The sequence below is a fragment of the Malaya genurostris genome, chromosome 2, assembly GCF_030247185.1.
Source record: "Malaya genurostris strain Urasoe2022 chromosome 2, Malgen_1.1, whole genome shotgun sequence".
Lineage (NCBI taxonomy): Eukaryota > Metazoa > Arthropoda > Insecta > Diptera > Culicidae > Malaya > Malaya genurostris.
In genome coordinates, this window is record NC_080571.1 from 68,838,816 (window position 1) to 68,856,778 (window position 17,963).

Here is a 17,963-nt window from a genome sequence, read left to right on the forward strand (position 1 = left end):
AAATAACATCACTTCTGCTGAATCACAGTCGTTGGAAATTCTTTGAAATTCTCGATTATGTCTGGTATTTTATGAAATTGAAATTAATTCCTTAACTATTTTCGAATATTTGGTTTCTCCATATATTTTCTTCTTTGAACTGATTTTGACAAATTAGGACGATCCCATTATTTCACACGGGCAGCAATTCCAAAAATTCACAGCTGGTAATTTAGATCGGTTTGTTATGTTTAAAAAGCTCTTTTCGACGAGTTATTCGTGTATTACGCATAATCGGTAAACATCATTGTATCTAATTGAGCTTGATCTCCGACAAAGCCAAACATTTAGATTATTCAAATTGGCTCGTAGTTCGCTGGCCTGCGCTTTCCCGCCGACGAATGAAAACACTCACACGAAACGGAAACATCCGGTTCGACAAGTGTGTTCTCTCTGGTCAGGCACGTCCAGAACCGATTCACGCTCGTATTCATGAGCGTGTGCATGTGCATTCTAAGGATAGCCGCCAGCTCCCGGTGTCTCTTTCGACAGTGGATCAGAATGAGTTTTGTTCAACACGGCGCATAAATGCAAAATTTACTATCTTAGCATTCGTGCTCTTGTCCGCCAAACCTGTCCTGGGCGGTCCTGTGCGTGTTTATCGCTGTCGAATGCCAAATTCGGACCGTCGAATGCTAATTTTTCCCCGTGCTGATTGCTATTCCACATTGTAATTCAGTGAGGACGTGGCGCAAAAAAAAGAGGACAGACCACTGCTGCCTGGACGTAGTCCCTTATCTTGTGGGTAGCAATTTTCTCCTGAATCTGCCAGAAGCATTTCGGACTACAGAAAGGATATGCAGATTAGCATTCTACCGGGTTCCGTTTGAGGATTGGTTAAAAATAATGGTATTTTAGAGCTTTAGCGGCACACATTTTTATGAAAGTATGCAGAAGAGGATGATAATGCCGTTCTGCAAAAAAAAAATCCCTATCGAAAGATGGAGCTTTATTTCCTATACAGATGGTAATTAAACGGGATTCGCTGCGGTGTGGGTTGGTCGCGATCGATGAAATCGAAGTTTAGTTCATGCTAGAGAGATAGGGAAGAGTTGTGTGTTATTCGTATGGACATCTACCTGTCCGTACAGACCAATTATCGAATCTTATGAATTGTTTCCGTCCCCACCAAAAAAAAAGAACATTTCGTAGAAACAAAATTGAAATGGAAAAAAACCTCTTCCCACTACACCTACTGGTATGATAAAACCTTTCCTTTGTCATTGACACAGTCTCATTAAAACATCTACATACGCCTGTATTTGTGATGGTTTTTTTATGCTCAGATCACAGCATGCTGTGCGATTGGCTGTCAGCTTTCGATTGTTTACTTGTTTGTGCGGTTGAAATTCTGCGTTTTCAAAATGTCGCGTATTGAAGAGGAAGTAAAACTTTAGGTTCTGGACACATGGCTAAGTGAGAATGGTATTACTATGCGAAAATTGACGAAGCGGTTTGGAATTCATCATGCCAGTGCACAGTGGTCCGGATCCACAGTTTAGGGTGACAAAAACATTCGTGGCCTTTAAAGCTATGATGTCTTCAAAACCAATGGTCAGTGAAAGATAAGCCATATTTTGATGTACATGGTATTAGGGTGGCTCTTATTATAAAGATGATCCAAAAAATATTTTGCGGATGTGTTGAGATAGAGGACTGCATCCTTCGGCAAAATTGTAGATAAACTTATAACGAGAAGCTTTGCTGAAGCAATTTTATTCTTCACGTTTCGTATTAGGTATTTTTGAACATTGTTCAAACCGATTTTTTATGACTGTCGCATTCAGGTAGCGTTTTCTGAACCGAAGTTATGAGCAAAACTAGTTCAAAACTGGGCTATTTTTAAACTGCTGAATCTAATATTGAGGCAAACGAAAAAAAATCCGTTTCTTGCATTTGACAACAAATACTTGCAAGCATTTTATAAAAAAAGGCAGAGGAGATATTGTTTATGAATTTTTTAAACTGTGTTCAAACTTAGGATTTTTTCATTGAAAAATACTCTTGTAGCTGTACTGTAGGGCATTTATTAGCTACATATGAAAATAAGGTATATGTGTCTATTTGATAATGTTATTATAGAGATTATCTGACTTTTAAAAGCAATCGTTTGAATACCTCCTCCAGATTCACTGAACGATTGAATTTTCCTATACTTGTGTATTGATTAATTTCGACTTTCTTGCGCTTCCTCACCGAACGTCGAGATCATGAGTCATCTCGAATTTTTTTTTTAAATTGACTCTCTGGGACTTTTAAAATTTCCGAAATTGAGCGTCGAGATCTGGTGTTTTCTCGACGTTTCAGGCAATTCTTAGATATACGACATAAAAAATAAATTTCCGATTTCGGTGAATTTAAAAAAAAAAAATTTTATGACACTAGACCTTATCGTTTCAGTCAATTTTAAGATATTTGGAATCAAAAAAAATTGTCGATTTCGAAAATTTCATGTAGACCGGTGATTTTTCAAATTGGAAAATTATTAAAGTTTCACCATTATCTCTACGTTTCGTCTTAGACTCGTCAGTGCATAGCAGTTTATGTTGAACTGTTATGCCACCTGCAGTTCAACATGAACCGCCGAGGCTAATCCGAAACGTAAACAGAATGAAATTGGTTATGCACCCTAGCACAAACAAGGTTAATTCCGAAATAACTTCCAATACCGACCGGCACCACTCAGCCCACCTACCGCTTTACGCTATTGAAGATGATCCCAAAATATTTGCAGTGCAGGGTTCCATTCAATAAAAAGCATTCAAACGGAGAGGTTGCTTTTCGAGACGAAGCCCACTGTAAGCTGTAGGTAGATAACCTGTAGGTCGCTAATCGCAAAGGCTGCTGCGGTGCGATTCATTTTTCAGAAGTACTTGGAATACACCACTTTTTTCAGAAGTACCTGGAATTACACCACTAGGTGGATAAAAACAGGTTATACTTAATTTCGTGCTTAATTTGTGCTAAATTCGTAATCCTACTTTTTCTGAATTGTATAACAAGTATATGATAGATTTTCGAGTGGAATTTACTAATAGAAAATTCAAATAATTTACGCATTCTGTACATTCCGAAATAATTCTAAGTTAGTGAAATATAAATTTTTATATTTTTTCGATTATAATTGATGTCGTTTAGGATAACCGAAAGTTTAAGATATATGAATTTGTTCTTTATTGCTTGTGAAACAAAAATTAAACAATGTATTATTTTTAATTTCTAGTTGTTTTTCTTTTGTCATGGGTTTGGTATTTAAAATTCTTATATTTTTACGTTCTATTCCTTATTGTATAAAGCCATTGCAATTATTTAAAAATTTTGTATTACCACAATACTTATGTTATTACATCTCTATGAAATAAATGAAAACGGGGGCGGCCCGTTTGGCATAAGGTCATTTGGCATAATACCGTTTGGCATAACGCTGTTTGGCATAATGGTTATTTGGCATAACAGTTATTTGGCATAATGGTCTTTTGGCATAATGGTCATTTGGCATAATGCCATTTGGCATAATAATAATGGGATTTGCAATATTTTAATCTAATGAAAATTTTCGTATGTGTTTCGATCGATTGATGTTGTGCAAGGAAAACTCGAACGAAATATGTGAAACCTTTTTTATATAAGCAACTCACTTAGTGCCAGCACAATATTCTGTTCGTCATAGATGATTTAGGACGAGACGGCCGAAGGCCGCGAGTGCGCCGGCGACCCGCCGTCGGAAGTGCCGGCCACTGCGGGGGGCAGCGCCCCCGCAGAAATCACCTCTGTCTACACACTAAGATTTAATTTCTTTATTCGGTAATATTTTTGACGAAAACTTTCGGTAATCTATAGTAATAACCGATATTTCGGTACATGGGTTTTATTTTACAACAATTATGCAAATTTTCACCGAACGATCAGTTTAACTTTAATTTTCATTACAGAATTCTGAATTAGATATACAATTGATACGGTAAACCTGAATAGTCGCCGAATACGGTAAAAATCATACTGTCCGTTTGGTAAAGTTATCTTCCAATAACCGAACTTCTGTGAAAACCGATTATCATGAAACTAACTGTCAAACAGTTATTAAAATATTCAGTGAGTGTCTTTTTATTAACCAAACGAAAAAAATGTTGAAGGGTTCATCGATTGGATTGAGGTACAGGTAATAAAAGTTTTTAAGACATTAGAGCCACTAACAGCTTTTTATTTACTTATAGGCGGAAAATAATTTTGTATCACTTGTCCACTTGCTGCCAACACAAATCGTTCAAGGGTAATTTTTGTTGGACTCGACGGATTGTGAAGTGTTTTGGAAGGCGCTCATAATTCCGGTCAGTCGGAACATCTGACACTTTTTAAATTTCTCGTGGAATAAAACCATTTTCTTTATTCGTTTTTGTTAATATGTGTTGTTTTTTTAAATCCGAAAATCCAGAATTTTAACCAAAGGAAAACAAACAAACAAAAATTACCGAACAATCTGTTAGATCGATTTGGTTTACAGTTTACGGTAGTTGTTTGACAGTTCAGCAATTACCGAACGATCGGTAATCAATTCAATTACCGAACTGATTACCGAACGCTCAGCTGTTGAAAATTCGGTAAAAAATTACCGAATACTGCGAAATTTTCTAAGTGTGTAGTTGCGGGCATTTGCCCGGATTACCCAAAGCTTGGAGCTATCCCTCAGTTAAGTCCGAACGAGCGGCAGCGAGGTCGGACACCAGGTCATTAAAGACGATGCGGCGTAGCCGCATTAAACCTTTCGAAATTGCACTAAATTAGAACAATTTCTATTAAGCAGCATGTTCATCTGTTATGTCAAATGACTGTTTTGCCAAATAACCATTATGCCAAACGGCGTTATGCCAAACGGTATTATGCCAAACGACTTTATGCCAAACGTGGTAGCCCCATGAAAACAACATGGATGGCAATTTTAAAATTTTGAAATTTCCGATCTTCTATCGATTTTTTTTAGATTCTACGGAAAACCTAAAACAAAATTAGAATTTTATCGAATGCGTTTGGGTTGAGCATAAAATTATTTAGATCTTTTGTCCAATACAAAAATATATTTATTTTTAGAGTTTTAGAGTCAGTGAAATCCAAGTGTCAGTTTTTTTTTTGTAAATTTTGTTCATAATAAATTTCCAACTAAAATATTAAAAAAATATATGTCACATAATTTAAAAGTTTTGTTTTGATTTTGTTTGGCAAAACTTTCCCAACAATAGATTCTCAGAATTTGTACCAAATTTCTGGAGATTCTTCGAACGGATATATAATTTTGTTCATCAATACATTGTTTAATTTTTGAGTTATATACAAACATGTGAAAAAAATGAAAAAATCATATATATTTATAAATTTATCGATAGCTTATTTTCGATACACTCCTTAGTTGGCATAGCATTCTTAAGCGTTTACGTCATTCATTCGGCAATACATTGAGGTCTTTTTAAACGCGGTTTTTAATGGTTTTTTTTTTGGCGCGGATTTCCGAAGTTACGCGGTCTCAAAGTCGTTTTTTCCAATATTGTTTGTGAGGTTACACTATATCTCAACGTTTCATGCTTTTGTTAGACATTTGGCATGACATTTTTTTTCGATTTCGGAAATCTCAAAGTCTCGTTTCTAAAACATTTGGTATCAACAGAAAAATTTCTTCAATCTTGCTGTTTTTTCTACGCGATTTTCCGAAGTTACACGGTTTTTTTTGCGCGGTTTTTTTATGCAGTACATACGTACTCACGTAAAAAGATACTTCAATGCATACCTCAAACCATTGCCTATTGATGACGTTCTGAAATATTTGTGCGGAAAAGAAAACCTGATTTCTATACTACGTTACTGGTACGATTATACCTCCGGAAACAAAAGATACAACCATTCAATATTCGAATTCTATGCTCAACCCAACCCTATCGAATTCTCCCATATCCGAAAAGGTTGAGCGGTAAGGAGTTTCGTCGTTTACGCCACTCATACCATCGTACCATCAGATACGTATGTGAAATCGATCTTCGAGCCTATCTTTGCTAAAATTGGATCGCTCATCGCCGAGGAAATTGAGCGGTAAATAAGAAATTTTGAAAAATAATATACAGAAAACGAATAAAAATATGAACTGGAACGGAATAGTTAAATAAATGGGGATGGGTAAGTCGATGTCTTTCTCGCAGCCCATCTGGGTTCGGCTCCCAGTTCCGCACATAGCGACAGAAACTTTTTCTGGCCCATAGAGGTGAACAACCTTGTGTTGAAATCTCAGTTAAAAACTGAAATAAATGAGATGAATAAAATGTATCAATTGAATATAATATATAAACAAACGGAATGAATATACTGCAATAAAACAAAGCAGAATTAGTAGAATCAATGAAGTGAATGAAATACTTAAAATGATCATATTAGCTAAACAAACAAAATAGATTTAACGAATAAAATAAGCAAGGCAAATGAAATGAATGAATCAAATAAGTCAAGTTCTGTAATAATAATAAATGAATTGAAGTAAATAAAATAAATTAGATTAACAATAAAAATGAATCAAAATAAATTGGATCATAATAAGGCCAAATAAAGAAAACTGTATTTAATACAGGTAAAATTATAAATTACAATGAGGTTTTTTTTACGTGGGAAATACGAACCGCGCAAAAACAATCCGCGTAACTACGGAAAATCGTGTGAGAAAAAAAAACACATAACTAAGGGAATTCGCATAGAAAAAAAAAGGAAAAACTAAAGCAATTCAGTTATTTCAATGTCTGAGTGGAATAATATATTGTAGAAGCCAAATGACAGAGCCGCTCCTGTCTCTGAGCGTGCATACGCGCTACCATTTCGCCACCCTAAACCTTGTGATCATATATCCAAACATCTTCTCTGTACATCAGACAATAAAAACTAATCTTTTCGCTCTATACCTATACTTCTGCTCAAGCACTTAGTAGAAAAGTATATTTATAATCACTTACTGTCTTCTCTATTGTGCCAGTCGCTGTCTGGCTATCGACAGTAATAGACCCATATGAAGGCTATTTGATAGTCTGCCTTTTTCTTTGGCGACTTTACATCAAACTTACTAAATTAATTAATCATTAACAAATTAATAAAATTATAAAAACCTTTTTAATATACCTAGTGGTATAGTGATACCTTTCTCATATTGCTTATATTTTCGAAAAACATCACTGAAAGATTTCGTCAAGATTTTTTTTTCAAACTTGAATAAAATCAAAAATTTTTTTTGGGTATAAACTACCATCACTTTTTTAATTTGTAAACAGTTATGTTAAGTTAATATAAACCTCAATGCAGCAACCCTGCACGCTATACAATATTGAGCGCTGTGTGCTAGGCGGTGGCGTTTTCTTCTTTCTTATCAGCACGTACCGATGCGTACCGATTTTTCATCATTTTGTATGACAGTTTGAAAGTTTTGATACTTATCGCCCTATAATTTCGAAGTCGGAAGTCGGATCTGGATGAAAATGCTTTGGATTACTTTTAAGAAGCTGAGAGCTTTAATTTGAATCATGATTTGTGAAAATCGGTTTAACCGTTGCTGAGAAATCGAAGTGAGTTTGGGTTTTCGAGCTTTTCTTCACTATTGTCGGTGCTTTCGGAAGCGGAAACCAAGGTCTAGTAGTTCCAAAGTAGATTTATACATCCACTAACTAACAAATCTGCTAACTAGATGAATTAAATAATAAGTTTTATAAAAATGTGCGCCTCGTTTCGCTATAGTTTGTGAAAAAATACTCATGAAATTGAATATTTTTACTAATCGCTCTGTAATACTGGAACCGGAAGTTGGATCTGGATAATATTTTCGGGGACTTTTTAAAGAATTTCAAGACCTTTTATTTGCTTCTTATTTTCTGAAAATCGGTTTAGAAATTTCCGAGAAAACTGAGTGCGCATTTTTCCCAAGATATGCACATATTGCCTTGTAATTCCGTAACCAGAAGTCGGATCGGGATAAAATTCAACAGCGATCTGCGGGACCGTAAGACCTTTCATTTGAATTTGAGTTTGTAAAAATCGGTACAGCCATCTCCGAGAAAATCGAGTTACTTTATTTGTCATATACACACATACATGTAAAATGCCTTGGAAATTCCTTAAACGTCGAGATCTGGTAATCTCAAAACATATTTTTCTTGAATTTCGAAGTAAATACAAGAAAACCGGATAACTTTGAAAATTCGCGTAAAAAAACCGCACTGGCCTCAGCGTAAAGGAATTAGTGAATAGATGAATGAATTGTAAACAGAAAATTAAGCAAATAAAGTAAATCGAATAAACAAAATAATGAAATGATATAAAAGAAAAAAAAAACCTCTTCTTAATCCACCTAGTGGTGTGATTGTGTAGCCTTCTTCTTGTCATTGAAACATTCTCATTAAAACATATTTTTCGACTAAACGCATACATCGCATATTCGACAATATTCTGGAAACCAAAAGTATCAGCAATAAAACGATTTGAACTCTCTGAAAAAACAGTACAGATAGAAAAAAATGCGTCGTGGTCGGTTACGTCACACGTACAATTGTATCTCCGGTACCGAAAGTGACAGTCACTAGATCTTCGAACTTGATTCACAACTCGGGGGTAGTTTTTAAACGAGTCTAAGTTCGATAAAAAAGAGTTCAGCTATCGTCGACAAAATTGTACGAAGAGAAACATCTTTAAAAAAGTGCACACACACAGGCAGACATTTCCAGATCTTGTCGAGCTGAGTCGAATGGTATATGGCACTATGGGTCTCCGAGGCTCCGCTCGAATGTCGATTACTCCAATATTTCTATTACCTTTCTATAGATAAAGGCAAAATATACAGGGTGCTCCATCTTTTTTGTCAATTTTTGCCATGGATTGCTTCATACCGAAACAACGCGCTACAAAGTGACACGTTACATAAAAAAAACAGCCGTTGCATTGTGTTAACTCAACAAGTATATGGAAACAATATCGCGGCGACATTAACAGGCTACCCCACCTGATTTAACCGCCCCAGACTTCTTTTTATTGGGTTATCTGAAAAGCAAGGTTTTCGCCAAACAGCTTCAAACTATTGAAGAGCTCAAGGCAAAGATTCGTCCTGAAATCTACGCTATAATACTCTATGATGCACGAAAAGCTACAGCAAACGCAAAACAAAAGGTGGTCACTGAATTGATATTGTTTTCAAAAACTAGTCCAAAACAATTGTAAGGAACCAAACTGAACTGAGAAAAATTGCCGGAATTCAAGCAAATACATGATAAAATTATTCTCTCGCATGACAACGCTCGGCCTCGTTTCGCGAAAATCGTGAAAAAATCTTCGAAATCGCTCAAATAGGACACTTTGCTGCACTCGCCTTTTTCTCCTGACATTGCTCCTTCTGATTACTGGTTGACAAATGCAGCACGATATGGCAGGCCATCGGCTTTTCTAGATGGGATTCGAAAACTATCTGAGGGGTTGGGAAAAGTAGTAACTAGCGATGGATGATACTTTGATAATTCTGTTTTTTTTCGATTATAGAAAGTTTAACCTTAATGTCATTTGCCTCTTCGTGCCGAAAAACTTTCTAACTCTAGGTGTGTGGTTGGGAATCAAACCCAGGTGAGCTGCATGAAAGGCATCGACTAATCCATCACGCTACACCCGTCCCCTTGATGGATATTAAAAATCTTATTATTTTGAAATAAAGACATTTTGACTCCAAACAAACGGACCGAATCTATTTTCACTACCAATTTATACCATTCGACTCAGCTCGACGAGATCGGAAAACGTATGTGTGTGTGAACTTTTTGCTCAATTTTCTCGGAAAATATTGCAACTATTGCACCATTGATCAAGTTCGAAGATCAAATAGCTGTCACTTCATTTGATATTACATTTTTCTATCCGCACTCTAAATTCTCAGAGAAGGTTCAATGATTTTTGTCGTGAATACGACTTACTTTACTATGGGGCGCCTTTTCAAAATGTACCCTCTGAGAGAGTGATGTTTTTGATCGTGAATATCTCTTGTCGCATCTAACGAATCAACATAATTTTTGCTACATGCCATCGGAAATATGATCACAATTTTATGATAAAATATTCAGTTGTGTGACATAATCTCAAATAATTCAAAATTAATCTTTTCTGAAATATTTGGTACAAACGACTATCAAAGAGGATAAATCATAAGACGCGTTTGCCTTTCTCGCAATTTTGAAGCTCATAGCTCAGTGATCTGTGAAAGGATTTATATAATCCTACTACTAATAGAATCGAAATATTTCAACTTAAACGTGTATAGCAACAGCATTGAAGTATTTCAATAGTACACTATTGAAAAACCTGTCTCATTTGACCCATGTCAACAACAGCCAATCAGAACGCGTTCGGAGGAAGAGAACAAATTATCTTCTGCTGTACAACAAATCGTTCAAAAAAAATGTTCCCAACAGTGTTTAATATCATAGTGACTTCCACAATTTGGTCCTTCTGAAAGGCAGGAATGAATCCCGTACAGCATCCTGATAGTTTCTTTCAATGAAATGCAAATCCAAAATGAAATAATAGACATTAAAATTCTGTATGCGACTAATTTTATAGTCGTTAGGAACGCCCATTTGTGAAAATGCTACAAACGAAATCACGTAAAAAGAAAGCTCTTAACAAAAATTGCATCAGTTTGGATTCTAACGCCACTGCTAGTAGATGTATTGTGTATCGTTTGCGAAGCTAGTTTCGCTTCCGACAAGAGCGATTACGTCACAGTTGCCAGTTGTTTGCATTGGTGAAAAAACAACGAAAAGAGGACGACGGTGGGGTGCATCACACAAAATCAGTCGTTTTAATGGCTCTAAAAGTTTTCTAAAGAACTATTAGGATTTCTTGCTCGCAAATTGAAGGTAAATATCCCCAGTTTAGTGCAAATCTAGAACAGTTTGATTAGATTTGTGCACTTTTCGCTGTGTGAAATTCACAGTATTCGATAAATGTGAAAAAGGGGAATGCTTGCATAATTCATACAATTGATCAACTTATTGATATTCGGAAGTGTTAAGGATCATGTCAGTTGTTTTCGTATTCACGGCATCCAGTTATGTCTCTAATATTACCCATCCGCCTTTTGTGTTTCTACAAGCTATCGGTAATATGATTAGGAATTCGTGATTAAATTTTCAACAGCGTGAAAAAATCCTAAAAATTATTGAAAAAAAAAGTTTTCTAAAACTTTTGAAAAAAATTCATTACGCTTGCTTGCCTTTTTCGCATCTGGACGACGGTTTTGAGGTGGTCAGGCACCTATCAGAATCCACTGAACAAATAGAAAACGAAAACTTTGAACTAAAACTGTTCATTTCTTTTATTGCTACAGACGAAACTTCAGTTTTCAGGATAATTTGATAAGCGTTGTGCAATTTTCGCAGTGCAAAATTCGCAACAGTGTCTTAGAGAATTGCACTATTTGGCCCTTCTGAATGCCAGAAATTTATCTCGTACGGCATTTGGATAACTTTTATCACTGAAATATTTAAATCCGAAACGAAATGATTGACATCAAAATTCTGTATAGTTCTATTTGGAACAATAATTGTATACCCAAAAACTTTCTCACTATACTGTATACGGCCCATTTTTCAACCACTTGTAGTTTGTAGTAGAGCTTTCTGCTGATTTGCTTTATAAAATGCGTAGCACCGACTTTAGAAGTCATTAATGAAAGGTTCCTTTCAGAACCACCATTATTTTATCATAAATAACTATACTGGTTATTTCGTAATATGTTTAATGTAACTAATCTGTACTTTAGTTAAGGAGTATCGTTTCAAATTCTAGTAGTGAAAAACAGCAAAGCTTGCACAATGAACACAATTGATCAACTAATTGATATTCGAAAGTATAAAGAAAGAGTGTCAGTTTTATTCGTATTCACGACATCCAGTTATGTCTCTGACATTACACACCCGTACTTTTTTTACCAATATCACACACTAGTAACAGACATCCGCAATCATTTCACTTTATTTATAGCGTGTACGAAATAGAACAAAGCACGCATCGTTCGTTTTGTGTTTTTTCTTCCACCGTACCACCAAGTACCGATGTTGTACATATTGCCATTCTATACGGCGGTTTGAGAACTGTGACACTCATCGCCCTGTAACTGAGGAACCAGAAGTCGGATCCAAATGAAATTTCACAGTGGCTTTTGAGGCAATATGAGTATTAATTTAAACCATAACTCGTAAAAAGTAAGTTTTGCTATTGAAATTTTTCTACTTTCGGTGCATCCGGAACAGGAAAAGGGGGTCCATCTCTGCAAACTGGAAAAATTTATCAGACAGTTTTATGAGATTTGTACCTGTGCTTGACCATCATTCGTAAAAAAATACTAATGAAATTGGTAATTTTCCACTTATTACGCTATAGCTCCGGAGCCGGAAGTCAGATTCAAATAAAATGCTACAGAACCTTTTATTTGAATCTTAGTTTGTGAAAATCGATTAAGCCGTTGCCGAGAAAATTTAGTGCTTATTTTTTCATAAATTTTCACATATTAACCTTCAACTCTGGAACCAGAAGTCGGATCGCGATGAAATTCAATAGTAGGCTATGGGACCATGAGACCTTTCATTTTAATCTAAAAATTACACTTTCAAATCAAAAGCTGAATGTTTGGTCAATTTTTTTCCCGTCAAAACATTTATTTTTCGTAAGCGGCCAACGTTTCGAAGGTTTTACCTTCATCTTCAGGGTAACAATAATTGTATTTATTAGTTAGACACAGAAGTTTTCACCAAATACAATGGTTTTACAAAATGTACACACAATTTTTTTCTTCAAGTATAGTGTAACATTTTAAATAGATGGTTGAAAAACTCTACTCTACACTACATACACTTCTCTATACTGAAATCATAAAACCAGGCATACGAACACAATTTGTTTAGTCATTTTAATCTGAATGATGAATCCACGAGTGATTCCGAGCAAACGACTTTTGTTAATAATAATCCCAATCATTCAGAACAAACCCCGACATTCTACCAAAAATTGTGTCATAAATTCGCTCAATGAAAGCGAAAATTTAATGAGCGCCTTATATCGCGGAAGCGAGTTCGTGCGGTCATCAACTTACTACTTTATGTTGGGTATATTTACAGATCAGCTTCAAGTGAATAGGAGGGAAATAAGCTTGTAAAGAAATAAGCTTTGTATCTGCCACAATACAACTCAGACCGCGATTGAAGTAACTTAATCTTAACCCGGTAAGACATTTTCTCGTCGGGTATTATTATTGATCGTCAAACACGATTTGCGAAAATGAATACAAGCTTCAATTGATTGTGTGATGCGATGCTTGGCAAAAGTCTCAAGTTCGGAGAGGGTTTTTCGCAGAAAAGGAATTTACACCTCTCCATTGGTTTGCCGTTTAGCCGAGGAAAAGGGCAAAATAGATCGAACGGATTTGTCGTTGATAGCCGACAGCTGTTTCGGCTGAGATAAGTATGAATTAAATCTTTCACGGGAAAAAACGAGGGGGCTCCGCTAGTGGCGATTTCGATTCAGATTCGGGTATAATGATTTCGACAATGAGTATTAGCATTGAAAATCGATACAAAGCATTTTGCGGTAGTATTTCAATTTAATTGGTTGCTCAATAAAATCGAAATTCACTGAACTAAAACTACAAACATGGATAAAAGTTATAGGATTTTACCTTGAAAAAGTTTGCGCCGTAGCAAAAAAAAAAACGATTCCAGCACAAAACAAATACAGCAACGATATCAAAAACTATGGGGAATTGTTTTCCAATCCAATCCACATTGAATCGCGATACGAGCTAATGGATAAAGTTGATTAGGATGTTTTATCGTTGCACATTCTAAAAAAAAAATGAAAGCAAAAAAACTTTAGATTTGTTCGATGCTACGTTGAATGAATATTTCGGATATCCATAAACTGATTTGGTTTTTCCATCCAACCGGCAAATGGGATTGTGTGCTGAAAATGATCACAAGAAATCAGGAAAAAAATAATGAATTGCCGTGTTCGAATTGTTATTCTTTCAGCAAACCATTCTTCAACTAAAATTAGTTCGGTTTTTTTTTTTCGTAGCAAATCGGATGAAGTAAATCATTTTCTTAGAAATACGAATTCATATGAAGACACAAGTTCGTGATCAGCGCAATTCATCACCCAGTGTAGGTGCAGTGGGGGAGGAGGAAAAGAATGTCACATGCTTATGATGATCGGCATAAACTTAGCCACCGAACAAAACCGCGCTAATCCGCCTAGCATGATTTGTGGGAAATGCTCAAATCATAAACTCGCGTTCCTACGCTGCGCTACAAACTATGGGGGCTGACAGCGTTATAAATCTTGCCGCTTTTCTACGTACTGTCAACTGATCCGTTCACATTTTTGTTCCACGAACCAGTCATTCGACCGACATCGGCAAACAACGCTGCCGGGATTTGTTTTATTTCATACATATTTCATAAGCCTTGATGGGGGCGGCCGGGCTGGATACTGGATAGCACGTATCAACTCCACGAGCGGAGGAATTTGTTATGTATAGAATTTCAATGAAGCATCACAGCGATGTATGCGGGAATGGCCTAGGCGGTTTCCACTGTTCCACGGTTTGTGATTTGGCAAACAGGTTGACGACATTCGGCATTCTGTGATCACGTTGTAAACCATGTCGACGAGTAAAATTGTATTTGCTCGAGGCAGAGTCCAATCAGATTTTTAAGTACCATAGGGCTAAACAAAGAAGTGGGCCTTAAAAGAACAGTTACAGGCTAGAGCAATGGGATAATTGTGAATTAGGATAATATTATGACAAAGTGAAGCTTTCGTCAATGGAAGTTCCAGTGCGTGATAAATTAACCATTTGAACTAAGGAAGACGTATAAATGAGACATGTCTATTGTCTCTCCACTGTCTAGAGAAAATCATTCATCCATATTACAATGCTATTCTGTAGTCATGCGTTTTTGAGTAGATTCTTTTATTATAAAATATAGTTTCAGGCTGTTTCCAGAATAACGAAACAGTCAAGTATGTATGACGTGAAACTACCACCTAACATATAGGCAGAAAAGTTGCAAGCCTAACAAAGCGAACAAAATTAACTTTATTCATCAACGTAACCTTCATCAGGAGCAACGCAATCATTCCAGCATCGCTCTAATATTTCAATCCCACTTTTGTGGAACGATTTGTCTTTTGTCTCAAAATAGGCCTCAGTTTCAGCGATAACCTCTTCATTCGTGCGAAATTTCTTACCTGTTAACATTTTTTTTAAGATCTACGAACAGCCAGTAGTTGCTGGAAGCCAAATGTGTAGAATACAGTGAATGGGGGAGCAATTCGAAGCTCGATTCATGTAGTTTTGCCATTATTTAAATTGACTTGCGACACGGTGCGTTGTATTGATGAAACAATTTTTTTTTCTTTGCCATATGCAGTCGTTTCTTGGCAATTTCAGCCTTAAAACGCTCCCATAACGCTATATAATATTCACTTTCTAAAGACAGTTGATAAATATTACACCAGGCACATCCTAAAATACCGTGGCCATAACCTTTCCAGTCGATTGTTGTGTTTAGGACGAGGTTCACTAGTTGCTATCCACTCAGATGACGATGAATGAAGTAATGAATCCATGTTTCATCCATTATCACATATCGACGCCAGAGTTTCGGTTTGTTACGTTTAAACATGGCCAAACACAAATGAATACCTTCTCGTTTTTGGTCAACAGTGAGCAAACGCGGCACCCACTTTGAACAGATCTTTCTCATAGTCAAATTCTGTTGCAATATAAAGCCAACACGTTCTTTTGGTATCTTTGCGATGTCAGCTAACTCACCTAACTTCACTTTTCGATCATTCAAAACGGTCGATTTGTGGTTCTCCATAATACTTTTGAAACCATTGCTTCGCTTGAACGGTATTTTTTCCCACCAAGAAGCAGTGTAAATTTGAAACACGAAATCGTTTTTGATCCATTGTTCTGAAAATAATAAAAGTAGCGTCACTGTTAGCACAATAACTCATAAACTAATGAATAGAATATCATAAAATTTTAACGACCATCTTTTAAAAGTTAGTATTAATTGAAAAAACATGTGACTGCAGTATAACTAGCGTCATCTATGTGTTAGACCCGGGTCTTTCCAAGCAAAGTCTTAGCATTACATTCCTTTCTGTTTCAACAGACTTCGCAGCCGATTCTTAGTGTACAGAATCATAGCATGGCTAGTACTATGGATCCTACTGCCACTAAGAATCCTTCCAGGTCGGGGCTCGAACATACGACAACTCGCCTGTAAGACCAGCGTCCTATGCATTAAACCGCCAACCCGGGACTTTTCAGCCAATATGTTATTGCAGTAAAACAACTGTTTTAATACAACGGCCTACTCTGACTTTATAAATTGATCAATCGTTACCTGCTGAATATAATCAGCTAGACACTGATAAAGGAGCATAAAGGCTTTCCAGTTCACTTCGCTAAAGGAGTGTATCGAAAGTAAGCTATCCATAAATTTTTCTGTTGAATTATGATAAAAATCGATATTTTATTCAAACTAAAAATTAATCCTTTATTATACGAGGTTAACCTTGAGCATAATTAAAAAAAAACAATGAAATTTAAGTTATTCCTTCGCGAATTTTCAAACTTTTGATAGAACGCTCTTCATCAGGTTCCGGACAAGTGTTGCATCGCATTTTTGGACGCTTGAGCCCAAATTTTTTTGAGCTCCTCCATGTTCCCAGCTGTCTTACCAGTTTTCTTGAAGACGCTCTTCACGATTGCCCAGTAACGTTTGATGGGTCGAAACTGAGGGAAATTTGGTGGATTTATATTTTTCGAGATTCTCTACGTCTTGTAGGTCCTCAGGTGATTTCGCCTCTTGATACGCTGGATCATTCCGACACTCGTTCCAGTTTTTGTTTGCCAAATCACGTATTGACCAAAGTTGCCATTTTAAAATCTGTGTTTCAACTAGAAAAATTTGTGTACCATCTGTGTTGTATATTTTCGATCGTAATCTGTAAAAATCTGTGAAAAATATTTTGAAAATCTGTCATTTTTATGAAATATTCATAAAAATCTGTAGAAATCTGTGAATTTTGAAAAAATCTGTGTTCTGTGAAACAGAATCTGTGTGGCAAAATAGGCAAAAATATCTGTGGTTTTACAGAAAAATTTGTGAATATGGTAACTCTGGTATTGACATTGATTTGTTCTTCATGATTAAAGATACCACTTTCTTGTTCAGTTTCGGGTTGGAAGAACCGGGTTTCCTGCCTCTTCCTGGTAGCTCAATAGTGTTCCCAAAACTTACTAATGATGGTTTTAACAATGTCATGATGAATTCCGCACCGCTTCGCCAATTTTTGAATAGTAATACCATTGTCACTTAGCCATGTGTCCAGAACCTTCAATTTCACTACCTTTTCAATACGCGACATTTTAAAATCGCAGAATTTCAACCGCACAAACAAGTAAACAAACGAAAGCTGACATCCAAACGCACAGCACGCTGTGATCTGAGCATAAAAAACACTCACAAATACATGCGTACAACACAAATGTATGTGGATAGCTTATTTTTGATACACTCCTTATTTAGAACTACATAAAAAATCATCAGATCAATATAGTAAAGACTGTACCAGAAAGTATGGACGCAACCTAAAACCGCTGCCATTTCGCAATGGTTCAGAATCTGCCAATTTTTATGGCTGCGTCCTGTTGTTTACACTCTTCTCTAACCACTTGTGCAGTTGTTTATTTGTTTTCATTAGTTTGTTTCGAAATGCGTGGACTTTCTGTAGAACAACGTCAAAAATTGTGTACAAATGGTGCACAGAACGCGGACTGTCACTGAGAAAAATAGCAA

At 36.1% G+C, this 17,963-nt stretch overlaps 1 protein-coding gene and 1 long non-coding RNA gene across 2 annotated transcripts in view; both read left to right on the forward strand.

Annotated features, from left to right (window-relative positions):
• The window catches only part of LOC131431233 (protein sidekick-1-like), a 450,262-nt gene that overhangs the window by 361,091 nt on the left and 71,208 nt on the right, over nt 1–17,963 (forward strand). The window lies entirely within an intron of this gene.
• On the forward strand, nt 3,394–4,439 carry LOC131431234 (uncharacterized). Its single transcript, XR_009229657.1, has 2 exons — nt 3,394–4,192; nt 4,254–4,439. It is a non-coding gene; the product is annotated as an uncharacterized LOC131431234 (long non-coding RNA).